Raw genomic sequence first — 18,159 nt, 5'->3', positions numbered from 1 at the left:
TCAACAAAATATTAGCAAACCAGATCTATCAATACATGAAAAAAATCATACATCATGATCAAGTGGGATTTATTTTGGGAAGACAAGGTTGGTACAATATTTGCAAATCAATCAATGTGATTCATCACATAAACAAAAGGAAGGATAAAAATCACATGATAATATCAATAGATGCACAAAAAGCATTTGATAAAATTCAGCACCCACTTGTCATCAAAACTCTCAGCAAAGTGGGAATACAGGGAACCTACCTCAACATGATAAAGGCTATCTATGACAATCCCATGGTCAATACCATACTCAATGGGAAAAAAATAAAAGAAATCCCTTAAGATCAGAAACAAGGCAGGGGTGCCCCCTTTCACCACTCTTATTCAACATAGTTCTGGAAGTCCTAGCCACAGCGATCAAACAAGAAGAAAAAATCAAAGGCATCCAAATTGGAAAAAAAGAAGTAAAACTATCATTATTTGCTGATGACATTATACTGTACATAGAAAACCCTAAAGTCTCAATCAAAAAACTACTAGACCTGATAAATGAATTCGGCAAGGTGGCACGATATAAAATTAATATTCAGAAACCAGTAGCATTTTTATACACCAACAATAAACTCTCTGAAAGAGAAATTAAGGAATATTGTAGCAATATTTTGGCCGATTTATCTCCACAGACAAGTGAAATAAAGGACAGGATAAACAAATGGGACTATATCAAAATAAAGAGCTTTTGCACAGCAAGAGACACCATGAACAAAATAAAAAGACAACCCACACAATGGGAGAACATATTCACCAATACATCTGATAAGGGGTTAATAATCAAAATTTAAAAAGAACTTCTAAAACTCAACACCAGAAAGGTAAACAATCCAGTTAAAAAATGGGAAAAAGATCTGAATAAACACTTCTTCAAAGAGGACATACAAATGACCAATAGGCAAATGAAAAAATGTTTAAAGTCACTAATCATCACAGAAATGCAAATTAAAACCACAAAGACATGTTACCTCACAACCTGTCAGAATGGCGCTCATTAATAAAACAATACACAATAAGGGCTGGCTACGGTGTGAGAAAAGGGAACCCTCCTGCACTGTTGGTGGGAATGCAGACTTGTGCAGCCACTGTGGAGAACTGTATGGGATTTGCTCAAAAAATTAAAAATGGATCTGCCTTTTGACCTAGCTATCCCACTTTTAGGAATATGTCCTAAGAATCCCAAGTACTGATTCAAAAGAAGATATGCACCCCCATGTTTATTGCAGCACTGTTTATAATAGCCAAGATCTGGAAACAGCCCAAGTGTCCATCATTGGACAAGTGGATTAAAAAGCAGTGGTACATGAAGGTGTGAAATACTATGCAGATGTGAAAAAGAAGGAAATCTTACCTTTTGTGACAGCATGATAGACCTGGAGATTATTATGCTAAGTGAAATAAGCCAGGCAGAGAAAGAAAAATATCATATGATCTCACATACCTGTATATGTGGAATCAAATGAACAAAGTGAACTGAGGAATAGAATAGAGGCAGAGGCAGGGTCACAGGGACCAGAGGGACAGCTATCAGAGGAAAGAGGGATGAGAGGATGGGATCAGAGAAGGTAAAGGGATAGTGAATCTATACATACGTAACACAGAAATACAGATAACAGGAAAGCAAATCCTAGAGGGAAGTGGGGAGGGAGATACACAGGGGTGAGGAGTGGGGGAGTTATATTCAGTGAGACACTTGAATCCATGTAAACACAATAAATTAAAAATTAATAAAATAAATAAATAAATTCTCTAGCAGTAGTCAAGACCATATACATTTTTAAAGAAAATTTTATTTAATTTATTGAGGTGACATTGGTTAATAAAATTATATAGATTTCAAAAGTACAGTTCTACAATACATCATCTGTATATTGTAGTGTGTGCTCCACCCCTCAAAGTCAAGTCTTCCATCACCATTTTTATTTACCCCCTCTTTATCCTCTTCTACTTGCTTCTACCTTCCTTTCTTTCAGGTAATCATCATATTGTTGTCTATGAGTTATTTTTTTCTTAATCCCTTCAACTGTTTCACCCTTTCAACCTCCCACCCCTCTGACAGCTTTCAGTCTCTTCTCTGTATCTATATCTCTTTTTATTTTGTTTGTTAGTTTATTTTGTTCACTAGATTCCACATTTAAGTGAAAGTTTTATAGTACTTATCTTTCTCTGACTGGATTATTTCACTTAGCACAATACTCTCCAGGTTCATCTATGCTGTCCCAAAAGGTAACATTTATTTTTTTTTATGGCTAAGTAGTATTTCACCATGTAAATATACCACAACTTTTTTATATACTCATCTACTGATGAGCACTTGGGCTTCCTCCAAATCTTGACTATTGTAAATAACACTGCAATAAACACAAGAGTGTATATATTTTTGGAATTAGTGTTTCAGATTTCTTAGGATATAATCTTAAATGTTGAATAGTTGAATTATAAAGCAGTTCCATTTTTAATATTTCTGAGAAAACTCCACCCCGTTTTTCACAGGGGCTGCACGAATCTGCAACCCACCAACAGTGCACGAAGTTTCCTTTTTCTCCATGTCCTCATCAACACTTGTTTGTTGAATTATTGATGATAGTCATTCTGACAGGTGTGATATTTCATTGTGCTTTTACTTTGCACTTCTCTGATGATTAGTGACGTTGAGCATCTTTCATGTCTATTGGTCATCTTATGTCCTCTAAGTCTGAGAAGTATCTATTCAGGTTTTTGCCCATATTTTAATTGGATGGTTTATTGGGGGTTTTTTTGGGGGGGTTGAGTTGTATAAATTCTTTAAAATTTTGGATATTAACCCTTTATCAGATGTATTATTGGTTAATATGTTCTCATTTAATGATTGATTTTTAATTTTGCTGATGGTTTCCTTTCTTGTGTGAAAAATTTGTGGTTTGACATAATTCCATTTATTTTTTTCTTTTCCTTTCCCAAGAAGATATATCACAAAAATATATCATTATGAGGAATGTCCAAAATTTTATTGCTTATATTTTCCTCTAGAATTTTTATGGTTTCAAGTCTTACATTTAAGGCATTAATCCATTTGAATTTATTCTTGTGTTTAATGTAAAAAGGTGGTCTAGTTTGATTTTTTTTTGCACTGATCTAATTTTCCTAACGAGATTTATGGATAGACTGTTTTTACCCCACTTTATGTTCTTGCCTTCTTTCTCATGTATTAGTTGACCATAAGGTATGGGTTTATTTCTGGACTCTCTATTCTGTTCCATTGATCTATATGTTTGTTTTTATGCCAGTACCATGCTATTTTGATTGCCATGGCCTTGTAGTATAGTTTGATATCAGGTAATGCAATTACTCTAACTTTACTCTTCTTTTTCAAAATTGCTGTGACTTTTAGGGGTCTTTTGTGCTTTCATATAAATTTTTGGAATATTTGTTCTAGTTCTGTGAAATATGTCATTAGTATCTTGATAGGAATTGCATTGAATTTATAGATTGCTTTGGGTAATATGACTGAATTCAGTAAAGTAGCAGGATACAAAATAAATATTCAGAAGTCAGTTGCATTTTTATATGCCAATAGTGAACTATCAGAAATGGAAACTAAAAAAATAATCTTATTTACAATCACATCAAAAATAAATAAATAAAATACCTAGGAATAAATTTAACCAAGGATGTAAAAGACCTGTACTCAGAAAATTAGGACACTGAAGAAAGTAATTGAAGAAGATAAAAGTAAGTGGAATAGCATATAATTTTGAACAAAAAAGAAAGAAAGAAAGAAAGAGAGAGAGAGAGAGAGAGAAGGAAGGAAGGAAGGAAGGAAGGAAGGAAGGAAGGAAGGAAGGAAGGAAGGAAGGAAGGAAGGAAGGAAGGAAGGAAGATAGATCGATCTTGATTCTTAACTTTCTTCAGTTACTTATGAGCTAAGTGATTTGGAGAAATTACTCATTCTTTCTGAGCCATGGCTTCCTTGTTGATAAAGTAAATGACAACAATAGTTCTGACTTCATAGGTTATTTTGGGAACTAAATAATAATGAAGTCTTGGCATGCAGAAGTAGAAGTAGGTAACTTCTGTTACTTTTAATGGCAGTGAAGAGAGGGAAGTTTAAATGAAGAAAACTTTATCTGTGTTCTGCTGGACCAATCCTGTGTAATTTGTTTTTCAAGATGAGGAAACCACTAGATGCCTTGTCTGATGTCAGCATATCATTTTTGTTGTGCAAAATTTCATTTGCAGGCATACCAGAAACTGTTATAAAATGAAGCACATAAAAGATTCATGCACATTCAGCAGTTACCTCCTGGATAACACTTCTCAGGGGATTGATTAAGGAATTTAATTTAAACCAACAGAACCAGTAGTATTTCTGCTGATCCCTTGTGTAACTGTATTAGTGAACATAAATATACATGGACAGGCTTTGAGTATTCTGTGATTCTTACAATTATCTAGTTCAAAGGAAAGCAAACTGATTACCATATGCATGAAACTGAGAAAGAACAAGTTCTGTTCTGTGAGAGCAATAGGAGAAAAGGTGGTTTTGGAAAATGAATGTCTTACTATTTTTATTTGATGTGGTTTCAATGCTTGTATAGAAAAAATAATCTCTGAAATATGACATGTGGAAACAAATTGAGTGCGTATGTTTCTCCTCAAGTTCATGTGTTCAAACTTTGAACAAAAGTAATGCTAGCTAACTTAACCCCTTCGAACTCTCATCCACTGTTGGTGGGACTGTAAAGTAGTACAACCATTATGGAAGAAAGTATGGTGGTTCCTCAAAAAACTGAAAATAGAACTACTTTATGACCCAGCAATCCCTCTACTGGGTATATACCCCAAAACCTCAGAAACATTGATACGTAAAGACACATGTAGCCCCATGTTCATTGCAGCACTGTTCACAGTGGCCAAGACATGGAAACAACCAAAAAGCCCTTCAATAGAAGACTGGATAAAGAAGATGTGGCACATATACACTATGGAATACTACTCAGCCATAAGAAATGATGACATCAGATCATTTACAGCAAAATGGTGGGATCTTGATAACATTATATGGAGTGAAATAAGTAAATCAGAAAAAAACAAGAACTACATGATTCCATACATTGGTGGAACATAAAAACGAGACTAAGAGACATGGACAAGAGTGTGGTGGTTACCAGGGGTGGGGGGAGGGAGGATGCAGGAGGGAGGGAGGGAGAGAGTTAGGGGGAGGGGGAGGGGCACAGAGAACTAGATAGAGGGTGATGGAGGACAATCTGACTCTGGGCAAGGGGTATGCAACATAATTTAATGACAAGATAACCTAGACATGTTTTCTTTGAATATAAGTACCCTGATTTATTAATGTCATCCCATTAACATTAATAAAAATTTATTTAAAAAATAAAATAAAATAAAAATAAAAATAAAAAAATAACTTAACCTCTTCAATAACATGGGCTTTCAAGGGATTAAATGCTAAGCAATAAAGAGGTCAGAATCCTTTTCTTGTGTTTGGTTATCATGACATACTTAAAATAACATTTGTATAGCATTATATTGAGCAGCAGAGAGGTTTTTTTTTAATCTTTCACAAAAGATTAATTTATATAATAAATAAAAAGCTTAAAGTGTAGGTTTAATGCCTGAAATTCTGACCTTGTAGTTTTCCCATCAGTCATGAAAAATTCCCTTAATGACTTTCTAATCCAGGGACTCAAAACAATATAGTTTGAAAACAACTTGTGTGATGCATTATTTTACTCTACATTTTTATACCATTTATTTTATCCTCACAAAAGCCCTGTGATCTTAATAACCTCATTTAACAAATCTAGAAACCAAAATCCAAAAGTGAAATATTTTCCAAGATCACTCAGATTATGAGTGTCAGCATTTGAACTCAACCCAAATTTTCTTGCTATAAAGCAGGGTTTTTTAATGTTGACATTACTGATGTTTTTAGCTAGATAATACTTTGTTCTATGGCCTTATCCTGAACATCATAAAATATTTAATGGCATCTTTGGCCTCCACCCACTAAAAGCCAGTATTATATCACTATATCACCCTGAACTGACAACCAAAAGTGTCTCAAGATATTACCAAAAGTCCCATGGCCTAGAGAAGAGAGTCACAATGGGCCCAGGTAGAGAATCATGGCTCCTATTCTGAAATTCATGAAACCCCAAAAGGGATGTATAGGATTCTAGATGTTCTTGAGTTTGAATGGGAAACATTTACATATTTATTTTCACTAACCTCTATCAGAAATTTAATATTTCTCTACATGATAAATGTAGGCAACAGGCATTAGTGAATTATTAGTACTTGTGACTTTTAACCAATAGAAAGCTCCAATATATCAGATTTATATATCTAATTCCAGTTATTGAACATATTTAAATGTATCACTGAATATTAGGGTAAATTACTCTAATTACTACTTCAGAACTATGGTAGTTATTTGACCCACTGTCTGATCTTATTCAAGATGTTATTAAGGAAGCATATATATTACTATATTTTTTAAATTTTGTTAACTGTATTTCAAAATAATTATTTTCCTTTATAATTCTTTTTTTAACTTTTTGCACCTATACACTTTCTGAGAAGGCATTCTTAGGTTTAACTTGACTATGGAGAGGGTCCATGATACAAAAAGTTTACAAAGCACTACTCTAAAGTTACTGTATTTTATGACTTTATATTTGGGGACAATTGGTAAAGCTGTTTAGTGGCTGAAAGCACAGGCTCTATCCCACCTGCATTTAAATTACTGGCTGTAACCATAACCAGATTAAATAACTCTCTAAACCTCACATTCTTCATTTATAAAATGGTAATAATATTAATACCTACCTCATACCAGCTTTCATAAGGTTAAGTGTTTAGTACAGTGACTGGAATACAGTAAACACTTAATCACTCAAAATTATTATTGTTACTGCTTTAGTGTTTTATAAGATGGCAAAGTTCAGGTATAATTGTCTAGTAAGTACCTTACCAATAGTGGTGGCATTGACGAAGAACCAAAATCTCTGAAGTATATTCCATGGGATAATAAAATACTTACATCATTCTCTCTCTTGGATAGTGGTGATTAGCATGTTCTATTTGCAGGGGATATATAAAAAAAAATTATTTCCTTGAAGAGGTATTTAAATGTGCTCAAAAATTCCACTTGTTCTTAGGCACTGTGAGGATGGAAACAGCGTTTATTTCCTAGCGCTGTGCTCAGTAGGTGAGAAAGCAGAAGGAACAGTGACAACAGAAGTAAAGTGGGAATTGTTGGACTGGGTGGAGTTTCAATCCCCAGGTTTCTGCCTTTTGCCTGCACCTCATTGCCAATTACCTACAGACCCCTGCTGGTCACACTTTTCCATTTCTGTTCAACTCTCACTTGAAAGAATTTCTTTTCTGCTGTGATTGCCAATTCATGATAAATGCTCACAAAGGCATGACAATTACGATTGCCAGACCATCTGGCTACTGGATATTTTACCGTGGTTTTTAGAGCCAAGAGTTTCACCAGTTGCCCTGTTTCTAAGGAAACAGAAGCTATGGTGACAATTTGTGACTTAGATAAACTATCTCACTGCTCATTAGAGATGGCCTCTGGGGGTCAACAAGCACAAGCTGTACTTGTGTTCCTTCAGCCAGAGCCCTGAGTACTATATTGCTTGTTTTCATTATTCATTACTCCTATTTGCATCTTCTCTTCTGAATCGCTTGGGAAACCAACTGAAGCATGATCTGAACATAGAAAAAACTTTATTTCACTTTCTTCCTCTGGGATGGATGGATGGATGAATGATGGGTTTAATCAGTCAATCAGTCACTCAGTAGACAAATATTGAAAATTTAAGTATCAAGTCACTTCCACCCTTAAACATTTCAGGATCATCCAAGTTCCTTAGTTTAGTAAATAGACAAATAAAATCCAATGATATTCAATCTGTAGCCACTCATTAAAGAGTGAAATCAATTTTGTGGGTGGTCACAGGCATTTTTACAAATGAATAGAATAGAATAGAATAGAATAGAATAGAATAGAATAGAATAGAATAGAATAGAAATAGAATAGACTCAAAGTAAATTCTAAGTATTTAAGGTAAATGTTGCCTCATGAATCTTTTCATAAATATTCCCTGTATGTTGTACTGAGTTAAAGTTAAATGTAAGTTGTCTTAAAGAGTCAAGTTAAAGAAAAGTTTGAAAGTCACTGGCAACAAAGGCTTTTTTAACCCACTTCTCAGACCTGTCTTCAAGTGTTATATCAAAATTTATTTTCTAATTACACACTGCTTCAGTTCTCCAAAAGCATGCATTCTCTTGTGACTTAGACCCTTGCACAGTGCACTCTTATTTCTCATACAGCACTGCCTGTCTCACTGCTCTTTGCCCTAACTCTACCCACCTCCAGGAAGCTTTCCTCATCCCATTAACCTGGATTGAGTCCCCTTCTAGCAGTTTATAAGACCCTTATTGGCCCTGGCTGGTTGGCTCAGTGGTAGAGCATCAGCCTGGTGTGCAGAAGTCCCGGGTTCGATTCTCGGCCAGGGCACACAGGAGAAGCACCCATCTGCTTCTCCACCCCTCCCCCTCTCCTTCCTCTCTGTCTCTCTCTTCCCCTCCTGCAGCCAGGGCTCCACTGGAGCAAAGTTGGCCGCCCGGGAGCTGGGGATGGCTACATGGCCTCTGCCTCAGGCACTAGAATGGCTCTGGTTGCAACAAAGCAATGCCCCAGATGGGCGTGCTGGGTGGATCCCGGTTGGGTGCATGCGGGAGTCTGTCTGACTGCCTCCCTGTTTCCAGCTTCAGAAAAATACAAAAAAACAAAAAAACAAAAAAAAAACCCTTATAGATCCTAGCTCATACATATATTTTAACTGATTTTATCTTTCCTCTTTTAAACTATACAAATCTTTTTTAATTTTGTTAAAGTTATTGGGATAACATTAGTTAATAAAATGATATAGTTTCATTTGTACAATCTTGTAATACATCATCTGTATATTGCATTGTGTGCTCACCACTCAAAGTTAAGTCTCCTTCCATCACCATATATTTGACCCCCTTACTTTCTTCATCCTCTCTCCCAACCCATTTTCCCTTGGTAACCATCATACTTTTGTCTGCGTCAATAAGTTTTCATTGGTTTGTTAGTCTTTTCTAATTTTTTTGTTTGTTGCTTTCAGTTTTATATCTTACATATGAGTGTAATCATATGGTACTTGACATTTTTCATCTGCCTTATTTCACTTGGCATGATCTTCTCAAGATACACCCATGTTTTCACAAATGGCAGTATTCTATATTATGGTTGAGTAGTATTACATTATATACCACATCTTTTTATCTAATCATCTATCAAAGGATCCTTTGGCTATTTCCATGTCTTGACCACAGTGAATAATGCTGCAATGAACATAGGAGTACATATATCTTTATGAATAAATGTTTTCTAATGTATGGTGTATCCAGAAAGGGAATTTCTGGGTCATATGGTAACTCTACTCTTCATATTTTGAGGACTTTTGTACTGTATTCAACTCTATGCTCTTGAAGATCACAACTATGAATAATCAGTTGTTGTAGATGCAGCTTTTTAATTCCTCAGGTAACTGCAATAAGCAGTCAAGCTAGAGAAATAGTAATCTAGTGTGGTGTGGCCAAAGTGTGAGATGCATATTAAGAGTGGTGTTATACTAGATAAATTTTGTCTAGAGAGTAAATTCTAAGGGGTATTAAATGGCAATAATATTTAATAGTATTGAGTCACACAGTGAGGAAATTATTCCCTTTGCAAATCTTTACTCATTCTTCTGATAACAAACAGGGAAAAGATGTTTTTGTGTGGTGCATTGAAAGATAAGTTTTTTAAAAAGTAAAATTATGACTCTCATACCAATATGAAATGAACATATGTGTGAAAGACTAAACTCACTGGCTAATAAAAGACCTAGTAAGATATAGCTATAATATCAAAAGAAGTTCAAAGGATACCACACATCTAGACAAATGAGAAATGTTGAAATAAAATTCCAAATAGATGCAAAATGGGTCTATTCACAGGGCAATAATCAGTTTCAATTCACTTGACACAACTAATTTTTATTTCTATGGATAAGTATGATTTGTATTATCATTATTTTCTGCAATTTAACTCAAAGAACAGTGAAAAGCTGAGATAACATAGAAGGGTTATCTTTTTGGTCCATTTCAAAATCTTTCCTAATTCTTCCCAACTGGCACAAGGCTTTTATCTCCCTCAGACTATTGCTAATCTTCTTTGTAACACAGAGAGAGCAAGCCTTCTCCCAGAGACTCTGGCGTGCAGCTATGCTTAGCTAGAAATTAATAATATTGTTTTACATTTTATGACTACTTATACTTATCTTTTGTTATTTATAATAAAATTGTCTTTATTTTAAATACCTTTTCTCATAAAAATACCTTTTTAATTTAAAAAGGTATTCATATAATGTCTACTACTACAGGAAAACGATGAAAAAATTACGACACAATGGTACAAATATTAAGAGGCTGTATGTGCTGCTTAAGAGAGACACAGCCAGACTCTCTAGGATCAAGTGACCTGAGATAAGTTATTTAAATGTGCTGTGCTTCAGTTACTTTATCTATAAAATGAATATAATAATAGTATTTACCTAGTATTGTTAAGCATTAAATTGGTTAATGCTTCAAATAGTATCACATATAACAAATACTCAATACATATTCATTATCACTATTATTATTAATATTTTTATTTGACAAAAATTAGGATGATATGATACAAACAACTATAGTTTGGGAAACAATGGAGTTTATAACAACAGCCTGGTTTCAGGACTTTATCAGTTGCCACTGTTGAAAGTGTTATTGGAGGACATCAAACTTCTTATAGTTTTCCTCTACTGGCTCACAGAATCTGCGATCTCATATTTCTCTAATCCCTCCCACTTTTCAACAAAAACCCTGCAGTAACGTATAAATCCCATTGACTTTCAAATTCATTGACCCACCTCCCAACAATAAGCTCAGTTCCCCCTTACTGAGCTTAGAATCCATTGTACATCACTAGGATCATTCATTTACATATATATTCAACTCCCTTGTCCCTGCCTCATAATATTTTCTTGAGAAGTATCCAACTCTGATTAAAAGCAATTATTCCTTGCCTGACCAGGCAGTGGCACAGTGGATAGAGCATCAGCATGGGATGCAGAGGACTCGGGTTCAGAATCGCAAGGTCACCAGTTTGAGTGCAGGCTCATCCAGCTTGATTGCAGGCTCATGCGGCTTAAGCATGGGATCATAAACATGATACCATGGTCACTGCTTGAGCCCAAGATCAATGGCTTGAAGCCCAAGGTCACTGGCTTGAGCCAAAGGTCACTGGCTGAGCCCAAGGTCACTGGCTTGAGCAAGGTGTCACTGACTTGGCTGGAGTCCCTCAGTCAAGGTACATATGAGGAAGCAATCAATGAACAACTAAGGTGCCACAACAAAGAATTGATGCTCCTCATTTCTTTCCCTTCTGGTCTATCTCTGTTTCTCTCATTAAAAATAATAATAATAATAAAATAAGCAATTATCCCTTTTCTGTACAAATAATAAAACATGACTGAGAAAAAACCCTAAGAGTGGCAGTTAAGCAAATTACAAATGTGCCCTCCACACTATCCAGCAATCCTACATTTTCTTAATCAATTGACTCTTCAATGTGCTGAGATGATTTCACGTTTTTTCTTCTTTTCTCAAGTCTTCACTACCCACCCCATCTTCTCACTTTTAGCAACTGTTCTTGCCAATACCTTGGTAATAAAGAAGAAACAGTCAGAAGAAAACTATTACAATTTTCTACCAGAGGCAAATCTACCAAACCTCTGAAAATACCCCTACATAGATTGACACCCAGTTATGGCAAATGAACTGAGCCTGCTTTAGTGTTCTAAGGCCAAAGATTCTACCTGTGTATTAGCTTCCATACTCTCTGACTACTCAAGGACTTTGTTCCTACAATTACTGCCTTTCTTTCTTGCATCATCAAATTCCCCTTTTTCTTCTTGACTCTTCCTTACAGCACACAAACATGCTATAGTATCCATTTTGACCCAGCACACTTCAGCTAGCATCCTAGTCTTTATGTCAAAGTCACTGGAAGAGTAACCTCCACTTCTTCAGGGTATCCTCCCCACCACTCTAATAGTCAAGGTGATCCATGAAACCCCACCTTATTAATTTCAGTTGAAAGTTATCAATCTTCATCTTACTAGATCTCCAAGGAACATTTGACTCAAACTCTGTTTCTTAAAGCATTATATTTCCTTGCTCTGAGGATGTCACACCCTGACACCTAACTACTTCTTTCTAACTGACTGAATACTTCTCAATCGTTTTTACTGCCTTTTTTGTGTGTGTCCTCTGCCAGATCTATAAATGTTGGATTCCCCTTCAATCCTGAACATTTTTTTTTATCTACAGCCAGTTACATGGCTTGAAATATTATCTACATATCATATATACTGGTTATTCTCAAATTTCTATCCCTAACTCTGACCTCTCTGTTATCTCCAGAATTGATTATTCACCTGCTTATTTAAAAGCTCCACTTCAAAGTCAGTAGGCAACTCAAAATCAATTCTGTTCAAAACAGAACCCTTAATGATCTTCTCTGAATTAACAAAGACACAGTTAGACTCATGTATCAGAAACACACTGCCTGAAATAAAAGCTACGTTTCTTTTTCTCTTACATAAATTTCTAGGTAAGTGGTGGTGTCAGAGCATAAACAGGGTTATCATGAATATGTGGAAAGAGATATTTATTTAAGAAATAAGACCTTGCTCCATTTGGGAAGAACCTGGAAAGTTACAGTCCAGATGGGGATTCTGGAGCATCAGAGAACAATCTCTAAAGAGGTGTCCTGGAGCAATAGTCTGAGTAGACAAGTTGGGTATTACAGGGGAATCTGAGCAAGTAGATACCTCTAGCAGCCACTGTGAAACAACAAATGGAAACTGGGGGGAAAAAGTCAATAGAAATGTGTTGTTTCTGCTGAGCTTATCACTTCTGTAGGTCCACAGCCAAGAATCTGTTGGTGTTGGTGGAATTATAGCCACTATTGGTTAATATAGCAATACCATTGTTTAAGAGATTAATAAATCAAAGGAAATCCATTAAAAAGGAAGAAACAAGGTAGTCAAAGAAAGAGAAAGAAACAAACAAAAGAAGAGCAGTAGAGTGTAAACCAAGAAAATTAAGTATTATGAAGCAGCAGGTCATTGACAGTGTCTTGTGCTTTAGAGACATTCAGTAAGGTAAGAACTGAAAGATGGCCATTGAATTTGACAGTTTGACAGTCAATGATGATCTCTGAGTACAGAAGGCTAAGTGCAGTCACTGACCTTTGTGGTAAAATAAGCATGTAGACACAACTTCAAGAAGAAAAGGAACAAGAGAAGGCACAAGCTAGAAGAGGGAGTATGGCCAAGAGAAGAATTTTATTGTTGCTATTTGTTATTGTTTATTTGTATATCTGTTTATATTGCAAAGTCTTGAACATATTCATAAGGTATAGTGAAGGAAATTGCTCAGCAAGAAGCAAGTAGAAGATATGAAAGACAGGATTGGTAATTGATTGATTAACAGCCTGATTTGGCGAGAGGGGATAGGATTGTCAAAACAGTTGAGGTTTTAACTTCAAATAGAAAGGTACAGATGGGTATATAAACAGTGTAGGTGAAGGGAAGAGGATTACATTTTTCTTGTTGGGGTTATCTGTTATAATATACCCTATATGTGATGGTTATCATCTAAAAAACTTAATAAGAATAAAGAAAATTCAGAATAGTTGCTTGAGTTCAATAGGAAGGAGAAGTCATCAAAAATACCTAAAGGGATATAGAATTGGATTGAGAGCATGACTGAGGCTGACAACCATGAGTCTCAGACAGCCATGCTACATTGTCTTTTACTATCTGATCAAAATACAAAGGTGGCTTGTCAAGTTGTTCCCACCAATTTAGTGCTCTTCACAATGGTGGAGTCAATAAGTTAGAATGCATTCAGCTTGCAAGAAATAGAGAAATGACTTAAGTCTAAACAAAAGTGAATCTGTCTTTCTCAAACAATGAAGTCTAAAAGTAGATGGCCAGGGACATTGGTTTAGCAACACAGTGAAGGTTATAAAACCAATTTCTGTGCAACTCCTTTTGCTTTTTAACCATATTTACATTTGACCCAGTAAGAAGAAAGTGAAGGAGGAACAGTGCCAATGTTATCAGATCCTATTATTGAGAACACAGAATCATTTCTAAAAGCCCCCAACAGACTTTCTATATCTCACTGACACTCTTAGAAGAATTGAAGTTCCCCATATTGGAAAGGAAAAGCCAGCAATTGGTTTAGAGCAGGGGTCTCAAACTCGCGGCCCGCCCACCAATTTTGTGTGGCCGCAGACTGGCCCGCAGACTAATCCATGAAGTTTGATTAGTCTGCAGGCCGCACAAAATTGGTGGGCGGGCCACGAGTTTGAGACCCCTGGTTTAGAGTGTTCCAAGAAACAATGTCTACTTTAGAAGGATTCAGTGGAGTTGAATCCAGATGAAAAAAATTGGTGCAAATGATAAATTACATGATTTAGATAAAGTGAGAGGTAGACAATACCTTAACCAAGTTATCTCACTTAACATCACAAATATTAATGTAACGTATGCCAACTACCTTTTGGTTTGAAGCAGTACGGGGTAATCATATCCTCTAAGTCAGGGGTCCCCAAACTACGGCCCGTGGGCCACATGCGGCCCCCTGAGGCCATTTATCCGCCCCCGCCGCACTTCCGGAAGGAGCACCTCTTTCATTGGTGGTCAGTGAGAGGAGCATAGTTCCCATTGAAATACTGGTCAGTTGGTTGATTTAAATTTACTTGTTCTTTATTTTAAATATTGTATTTGTTCCCATTTTGTTTTTTATACTTTAAAATAAGATCTGTGCAGTGTGCATAGGGATTTGTTCATAGTTTTTTTATAGTCTGGCCCTCCAATGGTCTGAGGAACAGTGATCTGGCCCCCTGTGTAAAAAGTTTGGGGACCCCTGCTCTAAGTAATAATCTTACCAAGCATGTTAAATGAATCTAACTTTGATAAAATTAATCCAGATTGTGAGACAACCTACAAGATATCTCACCTGACCAATGTGGATACCCCCAGGAGGTCACTCTCCCTGGGGCTCTGTCCAGGTGGCAAAGGGAAGCATAGGGCTCTGCCCCATGATGTACAGTCCTTTCCACAACGTTGGAGAGAAAGCCGGGCCCTGAGTCTGCGCCTGCATATTCCTACAGCTGCTCTGAGTCCTGTGGATAATGACTGAGGAGACAAACCATGCAGAAAACATTCTTCAGAAAAAAGAAAAAAAAAAGATATCTCACCTGAATTCTTCAAATATGTCAATGTCTGGAAAGAAAAAAAGGCAGAGGACTAATCTAAGTTAAGGAGCTAAATAGTCCTGCGTAAATAAAATATAATATCTAGTCTTTGATTCAATTTCAGACTTTTATTTAAATAAATAAAAATTAAAGCTATAAAAGACATTTTTGGATAAATGGATAATTTTTAATTTGGAAAAAATAGGTATATTCTAGAACACAGGTAGTGAGGTTTTTGCATCTACTTGCATCAGGTGTGAGATGTTTAGTGATTGGAGGACTCCTTGTGGTGAGTAATGTAATCACAATAATAATAGTAAGTAATCAGTTCTTGCTCTTCAAGGCAATTTTTTAAATGTTTTACAGGTATTCTTTTTTCCAATCCTAATATCAACACATTTTAGAAAGAAGAAAACAGTCACAGAGAAATCAGGTAACTAATCCAGGAGCAATAGCTAAAGAAACTTGTCTGTAAACACAGTCTACCTAGAGCTCACATTCTTAATGACAAAGATTACAACCATGACTTATATTTCTAATATTATATATACCATACTGCATGGTATATGTTTTGCTTTACATGCACTCACCAGCATAGTACCTTGCATAGGAAGGATCCATAAATATTTGTGAGTGAGTGAGTGAGTGAAGAATCAGCACCAGAGGATTTTTTTCTGGCTGTTTTCAACTTTGGAGCCAAGAAAACATGCACATCAGCAATGGGGGAATTCTCTGACTCTTCCCTGAGGATCTATTATCATCTGTGATGATGTGAAACAGAGACTAGCAGTCGACAGAGACCTTTTCAATTCCCCATTCTTTCAAAGTGAAAACTAAAACAAAAAAAAAGCCAAGTTTTTCAAGAGTCTTTATTTCTGCCATTTTTCTCCATTTTGAAGCTATTATTTTAATGAGCTCACTCATTGAAAAAAAATGCATTATCTCTTTAAAATAAGATTTAACTGAAATATAGCAATCTCACTACATCACAGAAATCCAACTTAAAATGGTGGTAATCACAAATCAAAGACTTCACTCCTATTGCTATTGAGGTTGGGAGTAATTTTTCATAGATTATAACAGACCAAATGATGTGAACAACCTCTCTGTTTTGTTCTCAACCATCAGCGCACATTCTGGGAAAATTAAACTCTACCACACAGAATTTCTTTTTTTATTAGTCTTTTATCTGTGCTCACTATGATATGATTGATTGGCTATTTCCCAAAATAGTATATTCCTTATTTTTAGCAATTTTGTCTGCCAATTAGTAGATTCAATGGTGAAAATTATAGGGGAATACTGGCTAAGCAGTGGAAGTATGAGTGTGTTACAAGACAGTTTATCAGCCTTACCGACTCTACATGTAGACTAGTTTGGGAAGTTAAGCAATAAAAGACAAATGAGCCAAACACCTGACCCCACCAGTACCTCTACCATTTTCAGCCTCAGGGCTTTTATAGAAATCATTGCATGACTCAGAAGTAGCAATAAGATAACAATGCATAATGGAAGTCTTTAGGGAATGGGACTCAGTTGTGCTGAAATTAAAAAGATCTAACAAATGAGGCATGTGACCCACAAATGCAGCAAGAAACGCTGAATGATTTTCTCTACTTTACAATTTTGTCTAGAAATAAATCCAAAAGGCACACAGGGGCCAGAATAAAACCTTACTATCTAGAAGATGGTAAATTAAAATTAATAAAGTAAGACTGTGAAAAAAAATAAATATTTTTAAAAGCAACTGAAATTATGACTAGAAACATTATACTACTGTTACTTCATATCTTCAAGGAAAGCACCATCATAACTCAGATAAACGTAGGAAAAAATATGGTAAATATAGGAAAGCTAAAGAGAACTATGTGGTAAGGCTCTTGAACAATGTTTCTTCCAAGGTTAATACTTATTATGGAAAGCAAGGACACTGACAAGTTTCCAGGGGCTTTCTTTAAAATCTACACTGTCTGAAATATTGATAGTAATAACATTTTACCTTTATAAACTTAATTGGGGACAGGCTGAGCATACCCTCCTACTTGACAACTCTCCACATGCAGTTTTTATAAAATGACAATATAATTTTTCAGGGGCCCTCTGGAAAATTAAAAGGTACTTTTACATGTAAAAGATATTTAGGTATAGATGTAGGTAAAGATATAGCTATATATGATCTGATTTAAGAATATCAAAATCAAATAAGTTGTTAGAGATTTGAACATTTGATTAAGATAGGATACCAGCTTTGTTGTCCTTTTTTTTTTTTTTTAATAATCCAGGACATAATGAAGTCAACATAAACACAGAAAATTAAGAGGCAGAGTCTTTGTTATCTAAGTAACGAACTACATAGAAGGTAAAGAATAAGTTTTCACACTGTAAGACAAGGGTCGGGAAACTTTTTGGCTGACAGAGCCATGAACGCCACATATTTTAAAATGTAATTTCATGAGAGCCATACAACGACCTGTGTACATTACACATTATCCAATAAAAATTTGGTGTTGTGCCGGAGGACTGCTGTGATTGGCTCCAGACACCCACAACCATGAACATGAGTGGTAGGAAATGAATGGATTGTAATACATAGAATGTTTTATATTTTTAACATTTTTTTTATTAAAGATTTGTCTGTGAGCCAGATGCAGCCATCAAAAGAACCACATCTGGCTCACGAGCCATAGGTTCCCGATCCCTGGTGTAGAAAAAGGC

General features: G+C 35.6%; 1 protein-coding gene and 1 non-coding gene across 2 annotated transcripts in view; both read left to right on the top strand.

Annotated features, from left to right (window-relative positions):
• The window catches only part of GABRB1 (gamma-aminobutyric acid type A receptor subunit beta1), a 381,935-nt gene that overhangs the window by 239,873 nt on the left and 123,903 nt on the right, over window positions 1-18,159 (top strand). The window lies entirely within an intron of this gene.
• On the top strand, window positions 15,211-15,415 carry LOC136307174 (small nucleolar RNA SNORA73 family). Its single transcript, XR_010725846.1, has one exon. It is a non-coding gene; the product is annotated as a small nucleolar RNA SNORA73 family (small nucleolar RNA).

The sequence above is a fragment of the Saccopteryx bilineata genome, chromosome 5 (assembly GCF_036850765.1).
Source record: "Saccopteryx bilineata isolate mSacBil1 chromosome 5, mSacBil1_pri_phased_curated, whole genome shotgun sequence".
Taxonomy (NCBI): Eukaryota; Metazoa; Chordata; class Mammalia; order Chiroptera; family Emballonuridae; genus Saccopteryx; species Saccopteryx bilineata.
This window is presented reverse-complemented; position numbering and strand designations above follow the sequence as displayed.